This window comes from Spinacia oleracea, chromosome 3, assembly GCF_020520425.1.
Source record: "Spinacia oleracea cultivar Varoflay chromosome 3, BTI_SOV_V1, whole genome shotgun sequence".
Lineage (NCBI taxonomy): Eukaryota > Viridiplantae > Streptophyta > Magnoliopsida > Caryophyllales > Amaranthaceae > Spinacia > Spinacia oleracea.
In genome coordinates, this window is record NC_079489.1 from 114,206,094 (window position 1) to 114,223,621 (window position 17,528).

The window sequence follows — 17,528 nt, forward strand, 5'->3', positions numbered from 1 at the left end:
CTGAAATATCAAAAGGAAAATTATGAATACTCCGGAAACGATGATATTGCCGGAAACGGAAATATGGATCGTATCGGAAATATAAATATTATCCAAGTCGTAGATATTTCCGGAAACGGAAACATGGTACGTATCGGAAAATATTATCGGAAATGGAAATATTGCCGGAATCGAGAATATTGCCGGAAACGGAAATATTGCCGGAATCGGAAATATTATCGGAATCGAAAATAAATTTCGGAATCGGAAATATTAAATATTTGTTCGAAACGGAAATTAATTCCGGAATCGGAAATATTAAATATTGTTCGAATCGGAAATAAATTACGGAATCGGAAAATGAATCAGAAGCGCGACGTACGAAATAAACATCGGACGAGCTTGCTAGACGCAAGGCCCAACACGAAGCTAGGCCCGCGCCTAACGAAGCCCACGCAAAGCGAGCAGCAACAGCAGCAGCCCGCCTAGCAAGGCAGGCCCAGCCAAGCACGAAGCAAGGCCAGGCCCAACCAAGGCAAGGCGAGCAAGGCAGGCTGGTAGCGCCCTTACCTGGGCCGCGTGCCAGCGCTGCTGGGCCGAGCCGCGCGCGTACACAGAGCCCCTCGTGGGCTGCTCGTGTGTGTGTGTTGTGTTCGTGCATGCTACGAATCTTTAGACGCTTAGGATTTGTCCGGTTAGTTGTTTTCCTAAATCCACTAGAGTTAGTCGTTTAATTAAACACTAAAATACAAAGGATTAATTTAAGTAGAATTCTAATTGAATTAGTAAATTGTATCCTAGTGGATATCTAAGTCCGATAATTCCTCCCTATTAATAGGTGATACATAATCACAATTTATATAACATATTCATAAGTATTCATATAGTTTTAAGATTAAACTAAGCTTAATAATTTGCCAAATAACTAAGTTCGAATAACATAAAACCTTAGACTATATTCTAGTTAATTGAATCTAAGGTGGATCCGAACGTGCTGTGGATTATCTACGGAGGGACGCACTTGGAGTCCTAAACTTGTTCTTGTTCGGTTCGGGAGCAGTTAGGGAAGGCACGCGTCACATGTATGTATCCTGAATTATGCTAATTGACTATGTGGCAATTAATTTGGATTCCTGGCTTTATGGTTTTTCCGCATGAAATATATGTTTTATATTTGTCATAACCTAACAGTGGTATCACGAGCCTCTAATTAATTTCATAATCAATTATAGTTAACATGGTTAAATTTTATAAATTTGCAATGAATTAAAGGGGTGATTAATTTCGTTTTTTTGTAATTAATTGTAAATTCGTGCGATTATTTAATTATATGTTCGCACGATTTTTGGTAGTTTAGTCATTAATGGTCGGAATTGTATAATTTTATAGTGAATTTCGCATGTAAGCGACGTTTTAAAATTTTGATTAAAATCAAAGATTTGATGCCTAACCCAGAATTCCCAAATTCGTAGCCAAACTATGACTTTTCGGTGGTTTTAGTTTTTCGAACGCAAAATTTATAATTTTTATGATGTTAAATTAAATATTTGCGAATCTTGTATATAAATCTTGAATCTATGATTGACCTACTGTATATGTTTCACAATTTTAATGCCTAAACTTGTTAATTATACAACCTAATTTGTAATTGTAATTAATTTGTTGAAATTCGAATAATTTAGAATTTGATTTGATTTTCATAATTAATTAGCAATTTAGTTAGGAACCTATGATTAAAAACCACCATAAAATTTGTTAAAATTGAAAAGTTTTAAAATTTTATGACCTAGATTTGAATCCATGAAAATAAATATAATCGGAAATTAATTTGAATAATAAATTTTTGATTTTTCGCCTAAATTTATGAAATTAATATGATTTCTTAATTTGTCAATAAATTTAAATAATAAAAGTTTTAATTTTGATGAAATCCGTTCACGAATCTTGCACGCACAAAGCAATGGACGCTAAGTGTTACCCTTAAGGGGTGTTGTATAGTGCGGGCATGCGACGACGAGCAAGGGAGCTCGTCGCCCATGCGGTACGATGCAACGAGCAAGGCCGTGGCACATGCGCGCAAGGCAGCAGCCCTGCTATGCGCTGTGTGCTACGTGCACGTGGGCGGAGAGGCGAGAAGCAAGGCAGCGATCACACATGGCCGCGCGCGCGGGCAGCGAGAGCTGGCTCGACTAGCGAGCGCTGCCCAACCCAGCAAGGGATGCCTCGCCACAGCGAGTGAGCGTGCTGCGCGCAGGCGTGGCTTGCTCGGCTTGCTGCGTTTGCTCGTGGCTGCTCGTGTCTTGCGGTACGATCAATCGAGTGGCAGCCCATGGGGCGCTGCTGCTACATGGGCTCGACGAGGCATGGGCGCAGGCTCATGGCCTTGTCTTGGCCCGATTGGTTCGTTTAATTTTCAATTTTTTGGTTTAAAACGATTTTAATTAAATTTAAATTCGTAATTTAATTTTTTCTCGGAATTTAATTTTGAATAATTTAATTATTATAAATTAATTTATACTAATTATTTTACTAAAATTAAAACCTTGATAAAATTTAAATTAATTAATTTAATCAACTGAAAATAAATTAAAGGATTTAAATAATATTATATGAGCTTTAAATTTTATTTAAATTTATAAGTTTCCGGTTGGACTAGGAAATACAATTTTATGTTTAAGTTTGTAAGGCATGTAAATTTCTTGGTTTTAGTGGGAGCGTTTTAGTCATAAACTCTTGATTAGGTCTAAATTCCTTTAAGGTTAAAACAACTCGATTAGAATTAATAAGGATTGAATAATTTGTAGATTATTGGAAGCCTTGATTAATTGCTGCAAATATTTATGTGATGCATAATTTGTTCTACTAACCAGCTATGTGGGACATTCATTGATAAATGAATGGGTGAATGGTATATTGTAAATGTACTGTTTTGCAGGTTATGGAAAGTGACTAGTATGGCCCAAATAGGATAGAAAATATGGTCTGCGTACCATTAATTTAAATATAAAATTGGTATAAGGCACCAAAGTTTTTAATTTAAATATGGTCCGCGTACCATCAAATAGTTGTAATTAGTTTCAATTATAGCATATCCTATTTGAAGAAAATGGCGCCTCCCATGGTGAAATTCAAGACGGAGTTTCCAATCCATTTTCAAGACGGAGTTTGAAGTTGAAGCTTCAAGATGAAGTCGGGCCATACCAGTTCACATTTATATCTTATGCATGCTTTAAGATATTTATTGCTTTAAATATGTCTTAAATATGCATGAGACTGTTGCTTGATTATGTTGCATGATTAAGGATTTTAGTTCACTTAAAATCTAACCAACATAGTAAGAGCCTTAAGTTTCAAACTTTAAAAATTGAGTTAAAAGGTGCCATGCCAAAATAACACTTACTTGGATAACCTTTACATCAATCTTAGTAATAGTTTTCCGCCATAGCGAGGTGTTACTTATTGATCCTAAAGGGGTAAGGTACACAAATAATTGTGAGTACATGTTAGTTTTGGTGAAACTCAACGATATAAGTAAGGAGTCCTTTTATGTCGTGGCAAATGAGATAGGTTTACCTAATAAGTTCTTAGACATACCTATCAACCAAGAGTAGTTTCTAGACTATTAGCAAAGGCTTTGCTTACCTAAAATATTTTAGAATTGAGTTTAAATACATAACGTGCTTAATTCTTCAATGATTTAAGGGTCTTGGAATCATTTTATTCACACCTGCCGGAACACATAACTTGAATAAAATGCTTAATAAATATTGAATTATGCATGCATGCTAGAATTTAATTTTATTAAGAGAAACTGTGAATGGTTATTTATTTGTTTATTCTTTTCAATTGTAGTTTTAACTATGGCAAACAACATTTCTTTCAACATCCGATCAATTCTCGAAAAGGAGAAGTTGAGCGGGAAAAACTTCCTTGACTTGCAAAGGAACTTGCAAATAGTTCTTATGCAGGAAGAAAATGAGTATGTCCTTGAAGAGGCGATGCCCGAAGCCGCTGGCTACGGGGTCCCTCAGGCTGCCCTAAATTGTTGGATTGATGCCAACAAAAATGTAAAATGTCTAATGCTTGCAACCATAAGTGAAAATCTACAGAAAACGTTCATCAACTCAGATGCTTTCACGATCATCAGTGAGTTTAAGAACATGTTCCAAGATCTGGCTCGAGTCAAAAGATTCGAGACTCATAGGCAAATTCTTGAGACCAAGCTTAAGAAAGGCGAGCCCGTAAGTCCACATGTTCTCAAAATGATTGGACTCATTGAGAATATGAGTCGGCTGGATCAGCAGTTCTCTCAGGAAATGGCCGTGGACACCATCCTCCATTCTCTTCATAGCGGGTATGATCAGTTCAAGCTGAACTACAATATGAATAGTCTGGACAAAACGCTCACTGAGCTTCACGGTATGGTGAAGACCGCTGAAAAGACGCTCAAAAGTGATAAGCAAGATGTGCTTATGGTGCGTGGGGGGCAAGTTCAAGAAATCTGGTAAGAAGAGGAATGCTAAGAAAGGTGGCAAGAAGGCCAGCCCAACTAAGCAAGCTGGCGGCACCAAGTCTGAAAAGAAGAAGGCGAGCCAACCCACTTCTGAATCTGAATGCTTCTACTGCAAAAAGAAGGGAATTGGAAGAGAGATTGCTTGAAGCTTAAGGAAGATTAGAAGAACGGAACGGTCGTTCCATCTTCAGGTATTTTCGTTATAGACTGTGTACTTGCAAATTCAACTTCTTGGGTATTAGATACTGGTTGTGGCTCACACTTATGTTCCAATTCGCAGGGACTAAGAAGAAGTAGAAGGTTAAGCAAGGGTGAAGTCGACCTACGAGTGGGAAATGGAGCACGGATTGCTGCATTAGCTGTAGGAACTTATTATTTGTCGTTGCCCTCTGGGCTAGTTTTGGAACTGGAAGAATGTTTCCATGTTCCAAGTCTTACTAAAAGCATCATTTCTGTTTCTTGCTTAGATGCGAAGGGATTTTCCTTTTTAATAAAAGACAATAGTTGCTCGTTTTATTTCAAAGAGATGTTTTATGGATCTGCTAGATTAGTCAATGGACTTTATTTATTAGATCACGAAAAACAAGTTTATAACATAAATACCAAAAAGGCCAAAAAGAATGATCCAGATCTCACCTATCGGTGGCATTGTCGATTAGGCCATATTAACATGAAGCGCATAGAAAGACTTCAAAAGGAAGGAATTCTAGAACCATTTGACTTAGAGGATTATGGTAAGTGCGAATCATGTTTACTTGGCGAAATGACAAAGCAACCTTTCTCTAAAGTTGGAGAAAGAGCAACTGAACTATTGGATTAATCCATACAGATGTATGTGGACCAATAAGTACAAATGCTAGAGGTGGTTTCAGCTACTTTATCACTTTCACTGATGACTTCAGTAGATATGATTATCTCTACCTAATGAAGCATAAGTCTGAATCCTTTGACGAATTCAAGGAATTTCAGAGTGAGTAGAGAATCAGTTAGGCAAGAAGATTAAGGCACTGCGGTCTGATAGAGGCAGTGAATATCTGAGCTATGAATTTGATGACCATCTGAAAGAATGTGGAATTCTATCAGAATTGACTTCTCCTGGAACACCTCAATGGAACAGTGTGTCAGAACGGAGGAATAAAACCTTGCTAGACATGGTTAGATCAATGATGGGTCAGGCCGAACTTCCAATAGAATTTTGTGGACATGCACTAAATACAACTGCACTCACACTAAATAGAGCTCCGTCTAAAGCTGTCGAAAAGACTCCATATGAGTTATGGTTTGGTAAGCCTCCAAATGTGTCTTTTCTTAATATTTGGGGTTGTGAAGTATACCTCAAACGATTAATTTCAGACAAACTTCAACCAAAATCTGACAAATGTATCCTTGTGGGCTATCCAAAGGAAACAAAGGGGTATTACTTCTACAATACATCTGTGAACAAGGTGTTTGTTGCTCGAGATGGTATCTTTTTGGAAAGAGATCACATTTCCAAAATGATAAGTGGGAGAAAAGTAGACCTCGAAGAAATTCGAGTCGAACAACAAACTCTAGAGAATTCTCAAGATGACATTCAGGTTAAAACTCAGAGATCTTTAGAAGTATCTGGTGAGAATCAGGAACCATCTGGAAATGTAACCCCGCGTAGATCGCAGAGATATAGGTCTCAACCGGAAAGGTACTTAGGTATTTTGACGAACGAGAGCCATGAAGTTCTATTACTTGAAAGTGATGAACCTGCGACTTACAAACAAGCTATGACGAGCCCTAGATCCAAGCAATGGCAAGAAGCCATGCAATCTAAATTAGACTCCATGTCTGAAAACCAAGTTTGGGATTTGGTCGATTTGCCAGATAGCTACCAAGCCATAGGAAGCAAAATGGGTTTTCAAACTGAAAAAGGACAAGGATGGGAAACTAGAAGTTTTCAAAGCTAGATTGGTTGCGAAAGGTTACAGGCAAGTCCACGGTGTGGATTACGATGAAACCTTTTCACCAGTTGCAATGCTAAAGTCTATTCGAATAATGTTAGCAATCGCTGCATATTATAATTACGAAATATGGCAGATGGATGTCAAAATCGCTTTCTTAAACGGCATTTTAACAGAAACTGTGTTTTTGACACAGCCTGAGGGTTTTTAGGATCCAAAGAATGTTAAAAACGTATGCAAGCTTAAGAAATCCATTTATGGATTGAAGTAGGCATCAAGGAGCTGGAATATACGTTTTGATGAAGCAGTCAGTGACTTTGGCTTCGTCAAGAACGCAAACGAATCTTGTGCATACAAGAAGGTCAATGGGAGCAAAATTTCTTTTCTAGTATTATATGTCGATGACATATTACTTATCGAAAATAACATTCCTATGTTGAACTCTGTCAAGATTTGGCTTGGGAAATATTTTTCGATGAAGGATCTAGGAGAAGCACAGTACATACTAGGCATCAAGATTTACAGAGATAGATCTAAAAGGATGATTGGACTTAGTCAAAGAACTTATATCAATAAGGTGCTTGAAAGGTTCAATATGGCAGACTCCAAGCGAGGCTACCTACCCATGTCTCATGGAATCACTCTAAGCAAGACTCAGTGCCTAAAAACACTGGATGGGCGTAGACGAATGAGTGGGATTCCATATGCATCATTGATTGGTTCAATAATGTATGTTATGATATGTAAACGCCCAGATGTTGCGTATGCACTCAGTGCTACGAGCAGATACCGGTTAGACCCAGGAGAGGCACATTGGACTGTTGCCAAGAATATTCTTAAGTACCTGAAAAGGCACAAAGATGATTTCCTGGTCTATGGTGGAGATGATGAATTAATTGTTAAAGGCTATACGGACGCAAGTTTCCAAACCGACAAGGATGATTTCAGATCACAGTCTGGGTTTGTCTTCTACTTCAACGGAGGTGCAGTAAGCAGGAAAAGTGCTAAGCAAAGCACCATTGCGGATTTTACAACTGAAGCGGAGTATATTGCTGCACATGAAGCAGCAAAGGAAGCTATTTGGCTAAGGAAGTTCATAGGAGAACATGGTGTAGTCCCCTCCATTAAAGGACCAATAGCTCTATATTGTGACAAATGGAGCTATTGCACAGGCAAAGGAGCCTAGACACCACCAGAGAGTCAAGCATGTACTTCGTAGATTTCACCTTCTACGAGAGTTCGTTGAAAGAAAAGAAGTCGAGATAAGCAAGATTGGAACTAACGACAACATCTCAGATCCATATTTTAAACCTCTGCCGCAAGCGAAGCACAACTCGCACACTGCAGCTATGGGAATCAAGCATGTTGGAGAATGGATTTGATGTCAATGTTTTAAAGTTTTAGAGTTTAATACATTGTAAAACGTTATTGGTTTACCATTCATATAAATGAATAGAATTCATTTTCCATTTAATTTGTGGTTTATTAAATGACGAGTCCCTTCAAATTGACGATATATTCAAGATAGACTATCAGGACCAGTCATGTGACTAAGAAATGTCTATCAAGTGAACTTGAATGTCAAAAGTTGAAAATGGTCCCTGGTCGGAAGTTTTCTATAAAGGTGGACGCATAGAAAATGATAGACGACTAGAATGCAACATGACTAGTAGTTCTGTTTCTTGAACTATGTAGACATGGCAATGTCGCAAACATTTGCATAGATACTTACTTTGAGAAGACTAGTATCGGACAGACCTATGAAACTTTACTATAAGAGATGAAAATCTGTCATAAGTAAATTTCATTAAAATTATTAGACACTAATCCTCAATACCTGAGTGATTTGAGATTACTTGTTTGAGAACTGGTTACTTTGACGTTGTCAACCGTCGCACCATGAAAGGAGGCTATAACGGCAACGCTCGGGTAATCACCTATCAAACGAAGTCTAATCTCAAGATCGCAAGATTGGGATTGTCCTCCCATGAATCGGGATGAGATGCTGAAAGTTGTACAAGGCCACTTGGAGAGCTAGAAACTGTAAAATGCATGGCCGTGCTCAGATGAATTATAGGCTATGATTATCTATTTATTTCAGTTGAACTCTGAAACCGAGAAACACCTTTGGACATAATAAGGATGACAACTCTTACCTTATGTTCAAGAGCAAGCATCGAGAGACAAAGGAATTAGGAAATGTACACTTGTCCCTATGGACAAGTGGGAGACTGAAGGAAATAATGCCCTTGGTCCTTGGTCCAAGTATGCATTTAATGCTAAGTCTAATAAATGCGGTTCAGTATTAATTATACAAGTTAATAATTCAGTGAGATCAAGTGAACTGTATGCCTAGCTAGAGGCCGCTTTAGTTCAAGTGGAATTAATAATATTAATCCACAGCTTACTCTTGACTAAACCCGTAGGGTCACACAAATAGTACGTGAACGGATCAAGTATTTAAGTGAATTAAATACTCCATTTATGGATATTCGGAATCGACGGATCTCGGTTCCAGTGGGAGCTGAAATCGTCAAAAGGCAAATTATGAATACTCCGGAAACGATGATATTGCCGGAAACGGAAATATGGATCGTATCGGAAATCTAAGTATTATCCAAGTCGTAGATATTGCCGGAAACGGAAACATGGTACGTGTCGGAAAATATAATCGGAAATGGAAATATTGTCGGAATCGGGAATATTGCCGGAATCGGAAATATTATCGGAATCGGAAATAAATTCTGGAATTGGAAATATTAAATATTTGTTCGAAACGGAAATTAATTCCGGAATCGGAAATATTAAATATTGTTCGAATCAGAAATAAATTCCGGAATCGGAAAACGAATCGGAAGCGCGACGTACGAAATAAACACCGGACGAGCTTGCTAGACGCAAAGCCCAACACGAAGCTAGGCCCGCGCTTAGCAAAGCCCGCGCAAAGCGAGCAGCAACAGCAGCAGCCCGCCTAGCAAGGCAGGCCCAGCCAAGCACGAAGCAAGGCCAGGCCCAGCCAAGGCAAGGCGAGCAAGGCAGGCTGGTAGCGCCCTTGCCTGGGCCGCGTGCCGCACGCGGCTCCTGTGTGTGTGTTGTTTTCGTGCATGCTAAGAATCCTTAGACGCTTAGGATTTGTCCGGTTAGTTGTTTTCCTAAATCCACTAGAGTTAGTCGTTTAATTAAACACTAAAATACAAAGGATTAATTTAAGTAGAATTCTAATTGAATTAGTAAATTGAATCCTAGTGGATATCTAAGTCCGATAATTCCTCCCTATAAATAGGTGATACATAATCAAAATTTATATAACATATTCATAAGTATTCATATAGTTTTAAGATTAAACTAAGATTAATAATTTTCCAAATAACTAAGTTCAATAACATAAACCTTAGACTATATTCTAGTTAATTGAATCTAAGGCGGATCCGAACGTGCTGTGGATTATCTATGGAGGGACGACACTTGGAGTCCTAAACTTGTTCTTGTTCGGTTCGGGAGCAGCTAGGGAAGGCACGCGTCACATGTATGTATCCTGAATTATGCTAATTGACTATGTGGCAATTAATTTGGAGTTCTGGCTTTATGGTTTTTCCGCATGAAATATATGTTTTATATTTGTCATAACCTAACATCACGGCGGCTTGAGACCATACGAGGACGCATGCTCACTCTGTTTGGTGTCATCTGAGTTTGTCCTCGAGTGGAGGGGTAGAATGGAGGATCTTCCATAACCGGAGTGGATCTAGTGTCAGATAATTCAGATTCGGCTTCATAGTGCTCTTGTCGTCTTGAGGGTGGCCGTAGAATGCCGGTGGATTTACTCGGGAAGGTTGTCGGGTTGCCTGCTCACGCCGAGGTGGAAGAGCTTGATGCCCGCGGTCAATCTCTGAGCGTTCTGCCAAAGGACTGGCTCCCCGGCTAGCTTGGGGACGGGAACTTTCTCCTGCTCTCCAGACGTTAGATCTGAAATGCATTCTGTTTATCCGATTGACGCCTAGGATCAGAGGCCTTTGCGAGGGCGTCCTTTCAGTGTTATATATCAGCATGTTCCTTCGTAATTCATCCTGCAACGTGGTGCTCATCTGGTGTTGGAAAGTTTGATTCTGTTGTTGGAACCCTGCTAGGATTTCGCGCAGCGATCCTACGGAGACGGGCAGGTCCAAATTTTGGTCCAACACGGCGTCCCTGATGCTAGGACTTAGATGGCCGCCTGGGGGAGGTGCCTCGACGTCTGGTTCCTCCTCATCAATTACCTCGGCCTTCTAGACTCGGCGTGGTGTGCTTCCAGGATGGGCGACTCGATTTGCTTCCTCTATATGTTGTTGGCTTCTTTCTCAGGGCCGTCGTTCCCTTGATCCGCCATTGTGCCCCTCACCTTCAGATTGCAGTTCGACCATGATACTATACCTCCCCACAGACGGCGCCAAATGTTGTGGGATCTTTTGTGGTGATGACTTGTCACGCGTTCCTCGGAGGTATCAAGTATGCGCTGGCACGATCTTCCTGCAACCTGCAAAACAAGAATATCCCCGTGGGAATATTCCCTCCGATGCCTAAGTAAGTATTGGCTAGAGAAAGAAGTAATTTGTAGAGAGAAGGCAGATCAAAGATAGTTTAAGGTAGGTGGAATGAATTGAATGCCCCCTTTTTACCTTGAGATTTGAACTATTTATAGGGATAGGGTTTCTTGGGAATTGATCCCTAAACCCCGCTTACATGATTGGATGCTCTCTGAGATTGAGACATGTGTCCAATAGTAGGAGGTTTGTTTGGACCTGATGGACCCCTTAGGTTTGGGATTAATCATGGATAACTTGGGATTTTTACCAAGCAAGTGGACCTCCTGGGCCTAAGTAATGAGATTTGGACCAATATATGGACCCTGGGTGTTAGGTTATGATAGATATAATTGAATATAAATCATGCGGAAAAACCATAAAGCCAGGAATCCAAATTAATTGCCACATAACAATTAGCATAATTTAGGACACATACACTTTGTAGCGTGCCCTCCCTAGCTGCGCCCGAACCGAACAAGAACAAGTCTAGGACTCCAACTGTCGTCCCTCCGTAGATAGTCCACAACACGTTCAGATCTGCCTTAGATTTAATTAACTAGAATTGCACCTAAGGTTCTATGAGTATGTTCGAATATTTTAGGCAAATATTAGACTTAGTTTTAATCCTTAAAACTAGGTAAATAATTGAAAATTATGTGTCTTTAAATTTGTGAATGCCATCACATATTTATAGAGTAGGAATAATGGAATTAGAAGTCTACTAGGATTCAAGTATTCTAAATCTATTAGAATTAGAGTTTACTTAAAACTAGTAACCATAGGAAATTAATCTTTTAATCTAATCCTAATTGCTTAAGGATTCAATGCATGCACAAACTCCAACACACACACGAGCACGGCCCACAAGCGAGCAAGCCATTCCCGCGCGCGCGAGAAGCCCATCGCTGACAGCCCACACGAGCTCGCTGCCTGGCAGCCTTGTTGCTCGCAGCCTTGGTCGCAGCCTTGGCGCGTTGGGCCTGGCCTTGCGCTGGGCCTGCCGTGCCATTGGCTTGCTGTTGTGCGCGCTGGGCTTGGTGGACGTGGGCCTGGCTTCGTGCTGGGCCTTCGTCTAGCAAGCTCGTCCGATGCTTTTTCCGTAAGACGCGCTTCCGATTAATTTCCCGATTCCGGAATTCATTTCCGATTCGAACAATATTTAACATTTCCGATTCCGGAATTAATTTCCGTTTCGAACAAATATTTAATATTTTCAATTCCGGAATTATTTTCCGATTCCGATAATATTTCCGATTCTGACAGTATTTCCGTTTCCGGCAATATTTTCGATTCCGACAATATTTCCATTTCCGATAATATTTTCCGATACGTACCATGTTTCCGTTTCCGGCAACATCTACGACTTGGATAATATTTATATTTTCGATACGATCCATATTTCCGTTTCCGAAGTATCCATTATTTGCCTTTGACGATTTTAGCTCCCACTAGAACCGAGATCCGTCGATTCCGAATATCCATAGATGGAGTATTTAATTCACTTAAATACTTGATCCGTTCACGTACTATTTGTGTGACCCTACGGGTTCAGTCAAGAGTAAGTTGTGGTTTAATATTATTAATTCCACTTGAACTGAAGCGGCCTCTAGCTAGGCATACAGTTCACTTGATCTCACTGAATTATTAACTTGTATAATTAATACTGAACCGCATTTATTAGACTTAGCATTAAATGCATACTTGGACCAAGGGCATTATTTCCTTCAGTCTCCCACTTGTCCTTAGGGACAAGTGTGCATTTCCTAATTCCTTTGTCTCTCGATGCTTGCTCTTGAACATAAGGTAAGGATTGTCATCCTTATTATGTCCAAAGATGTTTCTCGGTTTCAGAGTTCAACTGAAATAAACAGATAATCATAGCCTATGATTCATTTGAGCACGGCCATGCATTTTACAGTTTCTAGCTCTCCGAGTGGCCTTGTACAACTTTCAGCATCTCATCCCGATTTATGGGAGGACAATCCAAATCTTGCGATCTTGAGATTAGACTTCGTTTGATAGGTGATTACCCGAGCGTTGCCTTTATAGCCTCCTTTTACGGAGCGACTGTTGACAACGTCAAAGTAACCAGTTCTCAAACAAGTATTCTCAAATCACTCAGGTATTGAGGATTAGTGTCTAATAATTTTTAATGAAATTTACTTATGACAGATTTTCATCTCTTACAGTAAAGTTTCATAGGTCTTTCTGATACTAGTCTTCCCAAAGCGAGTATCTATGCAAATGATTGTGACATTGCCATGTCCACATAGTTCAAGAAACAGAACTACTAGTCATCTTGCATTCTAGTCGTCTAGCGTTTTCTATGCGTCCACCTTTATAGAAAAATCCGACCAGGGACCTTTTTCAACTTTTGACATTCAAGTTCACTTGATAGACATTCCTTGGTCACAGGACTGGTCCTGACAGTCTATCTTGAATATATCGTCAAATTGAAGGGACTCATCATTTAATACTAAACCAAGATTAAATGGAATATGAAAATACATTTCATATATGATAAAAGTTCAACCCCAATGTTTTACAACTATGGGCCTCAAACCCATTTTTGAAATAGTTCATGGAATTCAAAACTATGCTTGATTTCCAGTGCTACAATGTGAGTGTTGCTTCTCACTTGTTGCATAGGTTTAGTTATCATGATTTGCCAATCTTAATATCGAATGTCTTTCGAGATAGGATGATAAGATCTTTTGAGTTTGTTTATTATGTGATCTAGTCTTTCTTACTTCAATAGTGGTTCTACGCATTTTGCAATAAAGAATCATCAAGTCAGCAGACATGTGATCCATCCAAGTTCCGTGAAGACCTCTTTAACATAAACAACTCTATTTCATTGCTTCTTAGGCAATAATTACTTTTACTTCAACTGTTTAGGTTGCTAGTGATGCTTTGTTTGGATTTACTTATCCAAGCAGTTCATAGATATGTGGAAGACTTTCCATCTGTATCTCAGAACATAAAAATTAATGTTTAATTTCCCACGCAACAACTCATGGTCTCTAATCCATGTTGCCATTTCAAAACACGATGCTCTATAGCTCGTCCTTGCCAATGGTTAACTCCAAAGGGATATTGCTTGATCCTTTGCCAGTGTTTATGCGTGTAGCATCAATTATTTAGCATATCTTTATTTTCTTAAATCAAGAACTAATCCTATGTACCTTTTCAAGTACCATAAGGTCTTCTTGATCTCAATCTAGTTGATCTTCACTTAGATCAATAGAGATGGGTACATGTTCACGTTTTTGGCGATCCTCATATTATATCATACATGATAAATTCTTTTGCAGAGTAATTCCCAATTGAATTCTATTCATGTAACTTTAGCTCATCTAGTTTCAGTAGATACTAAATCCAGCTAAATTCTTTGACATATAATATAGGTTAAGAACCTCATTTAGACTCTTTGATGTTTAACTTAGTAAATGCTTATACATAGTTCAAACATCTATTACTTAGATTTATTCATATGGGTCGAATATCTCCAATGGAGTCTTTCGTGATTGATTTAGTAAATGCCATTACTTAATCTAAAACAATATTATAAGATCTTTGTAAATAGATCTTAATACCCAGTATGTACTAAGTTTCGCCATGGTCCATCATTGATGAATAATTTCAAATCTAAGTCATTAGTATTTGAATGTTATTTCACAACAGAGAGATATGTGTATAATACACATAGGACCAAATTAAGTTTTACGTACTCCCACTAAACTTCTTATACATCTATAAGAATCATGTACATTTTATGAAACTAAAATACTTATTAGTTTCACTAAAATACATTTCCAATTCCCAATTGCTTGCTTAAATCTGTACTTAGATTTCATAAGCTAGCTTTCCTTTTCAAGCATTTATTTGGATCCACAAATCCTATGACATACCATTTACATAGTTTATTCCAACATTTTATTGAGGAATACGTTTTGTCATCCAATTTCCATATGTACCAATATGCAATCATTGCTTGATTTATAGACTTGAGTATTACGATTATGCATGAGGTTTCAACACAATCCACGCCATGAATTTGCTTGTAACCTTTTAGCAACTAATCTAGCTTTGTGTGTGAACAAAATTCCATGTTTGATGGTTTTTATCCTTAAAACCAACTTGTAACCAATAGGTGTGAAACTATTCTTGCAAATCAACAAAATGTCAAATTTGTCATCAAAACATTGATTCTGTTTTATGGCCTTTAATCATCTAAAACATTTGAGTCTATTATATGGCCTCTAACCATTTTAGGGAATCTATATTTCGTCATAGCTTTCTTACAAGTCACAAACTCATTAATCCACGTGATAATAGTTTGACTGCAAGTTGTAGGTTTCTTCACTATCTAATAGAAGAATCTCATAGTTTTATTGACCTGGACTCTATGTTTCTTCACTATCTAATAGAAGAATCTCATAGTTTCAGTGACTTGAACTCTATGCCTACTTGGGTATAGAACATCAAACAATAGAATATCAACAGGCACTTTGAGAGTCCTTTGAATATTCTGTTCTCCTTGAAGCACTTGTAAAGTCTTCTAAGAGATGTCTATTCTTTAAAGCCACTTCTAAAGTCCTTAAAGAATACGTATTCGGATTTTCAAAAGAACTTCGAAAAGCCTCCGGAATGTCCGTTTATGTTTGTTGTTCGCCTCGAATACTTTCGAGGTCTATTTTCTCCCACTTGTCATTTTGGAAACGAATCTCCAAAAGGACATTATTTCGAGCAAACAAACATTATGTTCTCAAAAATTTGTGGTAGAAACAATACCCTTGTGTCTCATTTGAATAAATCACAATGAAACATATATCTATTCTTGGGCCTTAGTTTGTTGAATAACAAACACTAAGCTCCCAATGAGTTTAGCAACTCTTTAGATATTATATATTATTGAAAAGATATTCTGAAATTACTTTTCAATAGCTTTGACGAATTTGGTTTAGTTTGGTGGTAGTTGAGCATTTTGTTTTAGAAATTATAGGAAAAGTCTTTATGATTCACCATTGATCGAATCAAGCACTAATTGACTTCGATCATTCCAACTTAGATATGCCATATCTTATGGAGCTAGATCGTGAAATTACAATACACAATCATTGATGATCAATATTGGTCTTAAAGTAATCATCGTCATGATCTTACCTAGATCTTTATTATTTCTTGCCAAGTGGATTTTATACTTCTGAATCTTTGAACTAGCCAAACAGATTCAAACTTATATCACATTTGAGTAAATAAACCTATATTCACTCAAGTCCATGTGAAATAATAAAGTCATAAATTTTTTCTTTAGCTTTGAACTCATTGTCTAGGCGTTCTAACAATAGTTCATATCTTTTGTTACTTTCAACAAGTAAGACTAACTTGCCTTGAATGATCTAGAAATCAATCAACTTTCAAAAGTCCATCAAAATAGAGCTTTTGAATGTTAACTTGTTGATATGGTCTAAGCAACAATGCCAAAGATTAGTGGAACTCAAATCAAGGGGTTGATTTGAACCTAGTAAAGTTTTTATTGTTAAAGATTTGTTTGTTTTAATCAAGCATATTGACTCAACCCGTAAATGACCATTTCATTCAAATAACAAACATTGTTTTTGTCTTTCTTGAATGTGAGTCTTTCTGTGTTTGAAGCAGAAATTTAGGTATGCTGATTATGGAACAAAATAGCCATTAAGTTCCAGCCTTAAAGGACTTAAAACAAACTAGTTGACCCTACAACTAATGTAGCAATGCCATGCTCCATTTCCCACTTGTAGGTCGTTTGTGTAGCCTAGCTTCCATTGTTTGAGTTATTACCGAAGTAAGAACCTCAAGCGGTATATGATACCAAGGAAGTTTGATTGCTAGGTCACTTCTCTTTAAACATAAAATTTTAGGTAGAAACGGAATCGTAAATTCCTTTCATTTGTTCTTTGTTTTCCTATTTCTTGTACCCTTTCTTATAGTCTCAAGAATTGACTTCTCTAGTGTTGACTTTTATACTTTGTTAGACATGTCCAATGTCACTCCAACAAGGTTCTTACCATTTAATTTATGTTGAATATTTTGCTTCAACTAGATGATCTTACCAGAAGCTTCTAAAGTTCTCTAAGCATCGATTTATTCGAATTTCTAGGGACTAGACTCATTCGAGAATTAAATGGACAAAGATATTAGGTTTTTAACCATTGGTAAAGCTGAGCGTTTAAACTCAATGCTTTATGATCTCAAAACTACATTGTATTTTGACTTCACAAGCACCAAATCGGTTTGCCATTCAACTTTGATACTCGAAAACAACCATAAAAGTCGATATAAGAAACGTACATTTAAATTGCTCACTTTCTCTCATTTCTGTGAATCGTTATTGGATTCACTACCAATCGAGGAAATTTACTGTTACCTTTCTAAAAGGATTTACTGCAGTGCAAGATATTTAATTATAAACAATAATTAAAACATACATTGAAGCATGCAAAGTCTAAACAATTTATCATGAGTAATAACTTGAAAATTAAAGCAATCATGAAATTTAAA